This window comes from Ovis canadensis, chromosome 3 (assembly GCF_042477335.2).
Source record: "Ovis canadensis isolate MfBH-ARS-UI-01 breed Bighorn chromosome 3, ARS-UI_OviCan_v2, whole genome shotgun sequence".
Taxonomy (NCBI): Eukaryota; Metazoa; Chordata; class Mammalia; order Artiodactyla; family Bovidae; genus Ovis; species Ovis canadensis.
Genome location: NC_091247.1, coordinates 194,027,364 through 194,035,265, shown reverse-complemented (window position 1 = coordinate 194,035,265; position 7,902 = coordinate 194,027,364).

Here is a 7,902-nt window from a genome sequence, read left to right as displayed (position 1 = left end):
ATAAGTAAAGTAAAATAACGGAACCTGGTGGCAATATTGCTTATGTGGAAACATAAAGGAATCGTGCCATTTTTGTGAGAAGCAGACAGCAGTAACTCAATAAATGTTTATATAATTTACTATTTAACAGAAGATCATGGGAATGGATCATTGATTATAGCTGAGGGGAAACATTTCTTTGTTTCTTACTTAATTACCTTATGAAAATTCTGAAGGGATATAATGAATTATATGTATGTGGTGGGCTGCAGTGCATGGGGTAGCTAGAGTCAGACACGACTGAGCAACTTCACTTTCACTTTTCACTTTCATGCATTGGAGAAGGAAATGGCAACCCACTCCAGTGTTCTTGCCTGGAGAATCCCAGGGACGTGGGAGCCTGGTGGGCTGCCGTCTATGGGGTCGCACAGTCAGACACGACTGAAGCGACTTAGCAGCAGTAGCATACAACAAAATATTAATTGTGATTATCTCTGACTCAGGGCTTGTAAATTTTCATTTTATTTTACTACTAAAATAGTAATATTTTCCTTATTATATATACATGTATTTATTTTAAATAAGAATAAACTTTTAAAAAGCCCAATGAAAAGTGACCAAATATGTTTGGAGTTTTAGGAAAATTCTGATAGAAGAAATTTTTTTTCCCCCTGTGGCCATGCGGCATGCAGGATCTTAGTTCCCTCATCAGAGATCGAACCTGTGACCCATGGAGTGTAAGCTTGGGGTTTTAACCACTGAACAGTCAGGGAAGTCCCAGGGATGTTTTCTTTACAATGATTCAAAATAAATAATAAAGCAACAGCTGGAAATAAAAGTTATCTAATGTGGCTCCATTCAATAAAACCTAAGAGTAATTTTATCTAGAGTTACAGATTTCCAAATGGAGCAAAAGGGAGTATATTTTGAATATATAAAAGCAATATCTGTGGAATAGTTTTGCAAATAAGAACCCATGTCTTTCTTTATACTATAAGATCTGGAATAGAAATACTCATTGAACCTTTCAGTAGTTAGAGAAATTAGATTATAAGAGAAGAGTCTTTGACTTAATTTTTTTTAAAACCTCTTTGTAGTTTTCTGGGTGTTTTCTACTGATTCTTGGTTAGTAGATTTTCTAAGTAAGAAAATCTTTTAAGCTTTTTAAAACTTTTTATTCAGTACTTGTAAATAAGAAAAAATATTCCTTCGCCACTGTCTTATAGCCCTGGGGAAAAAACTACTATAAGATTTCTACTGTGGGTGAAGAAACTTTTTATTCACTCTGAAAAACTGGGTCATCTTCTTTTCAGAACTTTTTCTTTCAGAGAAAAGTCAGAGAACAAATTCAAGGGAAACAAAGGTAGCAGGGTTTCAACAATCCAGTGGGGGATTCCCCTTAGAGACAAAAATGAGTAAACTAGCTAGAGAGGAGGGTTGTATGGAGTTGCTGCTGCTGCTGCTGCTAAGTCGCTTCAGTCGTGTCCGACTCTGTGTGACCCCATAGACGGCAGCCCACCAAGCTCCCCCGTCCCTGGGATTCTCCAGGCAAGAACACTGGAGCGGGTTGTCATTTCCTTCTCCAATGCACGAAAGTGAAAGTGAAGTCGCTCAGTTGTGTCTGACTCTTAGCGACCTCATGGACTGCAGCCTACCAGGCTCCTCCGTCCATGGGATTTTCCAGGCATGGAGTTAGCAAGGTTGAAATAAATATTTCGGCGGAAAATTATGTAAATTAGTGGGTTAATTTTTGATTAAATAAGTGACAGAAATTGGTTTCTCAGTTTTGTAGGAGAACAAAAATCAGCTGACTTCCGTCGTATTTAACTGTATTGATTTATTAGTTCCCCAATGTATTGATTCATTGTGGCTCTTAGCTTTATGGTTTTTAGTATGAGATAGAAAGATAATTGCCAGTGTAATTTAAAAAGAAAAAAAAGGAAAAAGAGCAGTTGGTAGTTTTGCAAGGATTTTTCTTAATCTGTGGAACGCTTTAAAGGGTGATTAAAGGAAGAACCACAAGGGTCACAGATGAGCCTGAAAAAATATTACAGCTGAGCCTGAGGAGAAACAAAGTCACACCTGAAGAAAGGCAAAACCAGAAGTGACCCATGTAATCGCCTAAATGCTAAGATGGCACCTTTACACATTTTAAAAATTGAACAGAGTTGATTCGGGCTTCCTTGGTCACTCAGTGGTAAAGAAACTGCCTGCCACTGCCAAAGATACAGAAGATGAGAGTTAGATCCCTGGGTCAGAAGATTCCCTGCAGGAGGAAATGGCAACCCACTCCAGTATTCTTGCCCAAGAAATCCCACGGACATAGGAACCTTGCGGGCTACAGTCCACGGGGCCGCAGAGGGTCAGACATGACTGTTCATGGATGCATGCACACACACATATACAGCTGATTTACAATGCTGTGTTACTTTTTGATTTTTTTGTTTTTTTACAACAAAGTGATTCAGTTATACATATATATGTGCACATTCTTTTTTTTTGAATATTCTTTTCCATTATGGTTTATTACAGGATGTTGAAGGTAATTCCCTGTGTTATACAGTAGGACCTTGTTTATCCATCCGCTATATATTAATAATAGCTTACATTTGTTAATCTCAACCTCCCACTCCATTCCTCCCCTAAACCCCTCCCCCTTGGCCATCACCAGTCTGTTCTTTATGTCCGTGATTCTGTTTCTTAGAGAGGCTCATTTGTGTCATATTTTAGATTCCACATATACATGATATCACACTGTACTTGGCTGTCTCTTTCTGACTTCACTTAGTATGATACTCTCGAGTTGCATTATTTCACTATTTTTTTTACGGCTGAGTTGTATTCCACTATGGGGCTTCCCAGGTGGCACTAGTGGTAAAGAACCCACTTGCCAATGTACGTAGACCTAATAGCCACAGGTTCAATCCCTGGATCAGGAAGATGTCCTGAAGGAGGGCACAGCAACCCACTCCAGTATTCTTGCCTAAAGAATGCCATGGACAGAGGAGCCTGGAAGGCTGCAGTCCACAGAGTCGCACAGAGCTGGACACGACTGAAGTGACCTAGCACACACGCATGCAGTGTTCCATTGTATATATGTGCTACATCTTTATCCATTCATCTGTTGACAGACATTTAGCTTGTTTCTGTATCTTGGCTATTGTGAATGGTGCTACTATAAACATAGGGGTGTGTGTATTGATTTGAGTGATAGTTTTGTCTGGCTATATGCCCAGGAGTGAGATTGCTGGATCATATGGTAATTTTATTTTCAGTTTTCTGAAGTACCTCCATACTATTTTCCATTGTGGCTGAACCAACTTATATTCCTACCAATAGGGTAGGAAGTTTCCCTTTTTCCACACCCTCTCCAGCATTTGTTATTTGTAGACTTTTTAATCATGGCCATTCTGACCAGTGTGAGGTGATACCTCACTGTAGTTTTGATATGCATTTCTCTAATAAGTAGCAATGTTAAGCAACTTTTCATGTGTCTATTGGCCATCTGTATTTCTTCTTTGGAGAAATGTCTATTTAGGCCTTCTGCTCACTTTCTGGAGAAGGCAATGGCACCCCACTCCAGTACTCTTGCCTGGAAAATCCCATGGACGGAGGAGCCTGGTAGGCTGCAGTCCATGAGGTCGTTAAGAGTCAGACATGACTGAGCGACTTCACTTTCACTTTTGTGCATTGGAGAAGGAAATGGCAACCCACTCCAGTGTTCTTGCCTGGAGAATCCCAGGGACAGGAGCCTTGTGGGCTGCCGTCTACGGGGTCGCACAGAGTCGGACACAACTGAAGCGACTTAGCAGCAGCAGCAGCAGCTCACTTTCTGATTGGTTTTGTTGTTGTTGTTTTTGAGTTGCATGAGCTGTTTGTAAATTCTGGAAATTAAGCCCTTGTTGTTTGTATAACTTGCAAATATTTTCTCCCATTCTGTAGGTAATCTTTTTGTTTTGTTTATAGTTTCCTTTGTGGTGCAAAAACTTGTAAGTTTGATTATATCTCATTTGTTTATTATTGTTTTATATCTATTGCCTTGGGAGACTGACCTAAGAATACACTAGTACAATTTATATCAGAGAATGTTTTGCCTATGATTTCTTCCAGGAGTTTTATGATGTCATGTATTCTGTTTAGGTCTTTAAGTCAGTTTAATTTTTGTGTATGGTGTAAGGGTGTGTTCTAACTTCATTGATTTACATGCTGCTGTCCAACTTTCCAAAAACCACTTGCTGAGGAGACTGTCTTTTCTCCATTGTGTATTCTTGCCTCCTTTGTCAAGGATTAATTGGCTGTAGGTGTACAGGCTTATTTCTGGGCTCTCTGTTCTGTTCCATAAGATGCTATATTTAATTTTTCTCTCTGATTTTTGGAAAATGTATTCAATTAAGTAGTCATCTATCTTGTCTCATAATTAGTACCTTAAAACTTTTTATTTCTGCTATTTTATAAATTGAAGTAATTAAAATTATTTTATTCACAGAAAATGTTTCAGTTCTCTAATTTAGTGTAATAAATTGTTTTAGAAGTTTGATTATACAAAATAAGCCAACATTAAAAATTAATTATCCACAACTAATATAGGTATTCATGGGCTTGCTTGGTGGTTCAGATGGTGGAGAATTGCCTGCAATGTGGGAAACCTGGGTTCGATCCATGGGTTGGGAAGATCCCCTAGAAGAGGGCATGGCAACCCACTCCAGTATTCTTGCCTGGAGAATCCCCATGGACAGAGGAGCCTGGTGAGCTACAGTCCATGGGGTGGCAAAGAATCAGACATGACTGAGTGACTAAGCACATGTACAATGTAAGAAGAAAGTGAGAACAAATGACTAAAATATCCAAGTTAATAAGTGCAAGATTGTTTAAAATACCTTTTAGTGTCTTAAGTTATTTAAAGGCAATGGGATTTAAGAAATCTTACTAAATTTGAGGTTTATGGAAGTTGTGATTGTATCTAATTAGAGGAATTCAATGCATTTTGCCATTTTCTTTAGAGATTCCCATGGAGAGAAAATAAATTTCCACAATTAAGCTATATTCTTATGATTAATTTTTAGTTTTTTTTTGAGAAGGGAATGGCAACCCACTGCAGTATTCTTGCCTGGAGAATTCCATGGGCAGAGGAGCTGGCGGGCTACAATCTATGGGGTCGCAAAGAGTCAGACATGACTGAGCGACTCACACACACACCTTTTATTCAAAAGTAATTAATAGCCTTGAAGATAGTTTAGAAGATCCAGACTTTGAAAATAAAAGAAAATAGAAGCCATTCATCATTTCATCACCTAAAAATAACCACTATGAACATTTTGGTGTCTATCTGTTCAGGCTTTTTTTAACCTGTTATTTGGTACATATTGTTTCAATAACAAAATAGAATCAGGATTTCCCTGGTGGTACAGTGAATAAAAATCAGCCTGCCAATGCAGGGGACAGAAGTTCAGTCTCTGGTCTGGGAAAATTCCAAGTGCCATAGGGCAATTAAGCCTGTGTGCCGCAACTACTGGAGCCCACTCACCCTAGAGCTGTGCTCTGCAATAAGAGAAGCCACTGAGAGTAGAAACCCACACGCTGCAGTGAAGAGTAGACCCTGCTCACAGCAACGAAGACCCAGTGCAACCGAAAGTAAAAAGATAATAAATAAATAATGAAAAAAATAGAATCATATACATACTATTCTCATGGAACCTGCTTTTTTTCACTTAAACATATTGAAAATAAATTTGTACTTCATTTTACAAATTATATATTATATATATACAAATTATATATTATCTTGATATCTTCATGTATTGTTAAACATCTAGTTTGTTTATAACCAGTGATAAAGATATGTATTAGATATGTTTATAATATAATAGACATTAAAAATTACTAACAGTTTCTTCCAGTGGATTTATGGGATAAAAATACTTTTTTATGTTGTGGATAATTAATGTTTAATGTTGGTCTATCTTGTATAATCAAAAGATTTTAGAGAGAAAAAGTCAGGATTAGACATTGTTTTATGAACTTCTATTTAACAACATTCATATAGTTCTTACTCCCTACTATTCTGAATACTTTAAGTAGAGAAAATCATTGACTCCTCCTAATAATGCTTTGAGGTACATAATATAGCTATCCTCATTTTGTAAATGGAAAAAAGAGGCACAGAGAACTTAGTCAACTTGCCCAATGTTACACGGGTAGTAAGTGGTAGAGCTAGTCTAGCATTAGGATGCATGCTCTTAGCCATTCCCTTACAAGGATTAGCGCTGCTGTTGTTTTCCTAGGTTATCTGAGAAATGGGATTTGAGGTGTTAATTGAGCAGTATAGGGGTATCTGAGAAAGACAATTTGGTCGGACACAACTGAGCGACTGAAATGAACTGAACTGAACTGAGAAGATTCTGGGAATGGAGTGAGTCTTAGCCAATATTTTTGAAAAGAAAGGAATCTAGAACTTCTTAGATCAGGAATAGAATGCCAGGCATCAATTATTCTACTAAGACCGAAAATGGCAAACCTTACCTGAAGAAATCTGTATTGTCTTCTCTTCAAATTTTTGTGATTTTTAAAATGTGGCTTTCCAAAACACAATTATTATGCAGAATGTAATTTTTCTCCTCCTTCCTCTTACCATTTTTCTGTGAAGTAAGTAGCATTAATAAAATTTACTTATACAGAAAAGATTTTAAAATTGCATTTACAGATACGGGTTCTCAAAATGCCCCAATATGTTGCTATCTTGTGTTTAATATAATTAATTCTAGGAAATTCTGTTCTCATAGAGAAATGACAGCATAATACTGCTTGTTTACCATCCAAGTTAGTGAATATAAAGATTAATTTGAAAGAAGACTATTTTAAAAGCAACCTTTAAACAGGCAACTAAAACAAGCAAAAGACATGGCTTACTGGGACAGTAAAGCATCTTGGGAGCGACTAGAGAAATGCTCCAAGAACAGAACTCTTCAGAAGTCTCTGGGACAGTGTGGAAGGCAAATTTAGCAAGAGAGATTAAGTGTTCTGAGGAAGAACAAAGGCCCTTCTGATCCTCAATGAGGTTGCCCTTCTATGGGGAAGTTTGTGAAGCTCCTTCTTGCTTTTACTGTCACAGTGCCTGGAGTCCTCAGAGATGTTTAAAAGTGGTGCTGCAACATGTAAAATTCAGTTCTGACAAGTGAATCAGCCCAGTCAGTGGTGAGGTAGGAGGAACAGAGGAATTCAACCAGGCAATGAAACAAAAGAGAGGGAGCACAAACAGAATAAATGACTAATAAGAGTAAGGCTTATCACAATTTATCACATTGCACCTCATCACACCATATCATATTTTAGAGCTAGTTCAGACCACTTACACTGAATCAGAGGTAACTAGAGGAAAATTAAATTTGCTGAACTGAAAACAGTCTTTTGCTGGACGCCGAAGTGTGTTAGTTGCTCAGTCATGTCTGCCTGTTTGCAACTCCGTGGACTACAGCCCACTGGACTCCTCTGCCCGTGGAATTCTCCAGGCAAGAATACTGGAATGGGTAGCTATTCCCTTCTCCAGGGGATCTTCCTGACCCAGGCTTTGAACCCGGGCTCCTGCACTGAAGGCAAATTCTTTACCATCTAAGCCACCAAGGAGGTTTGATTCTCTACTGCACAATAGCAAAGGAGAAGAGTCTAGATAGGACCAGAGAAGGTTCTATCAGAAACTTATTTCTCATCTTATCAACCAATCACACAGTTCAGTAATTAAAGCTTAATGTAAGTAATCAGACTCTTTCTACATAGTCTAAAAGTGACAACAAAGGTCAGCTGGATAACTTTAAATGAATCAGACTTAAACTTGATCAGTTCAGTTCAGTTCAGTTCATTCGCTCAGTCATGTCTGATTCTTTGTGACCCCATGGACTTCTGCATGCCAGGCTTCTCTGTCCATCACCA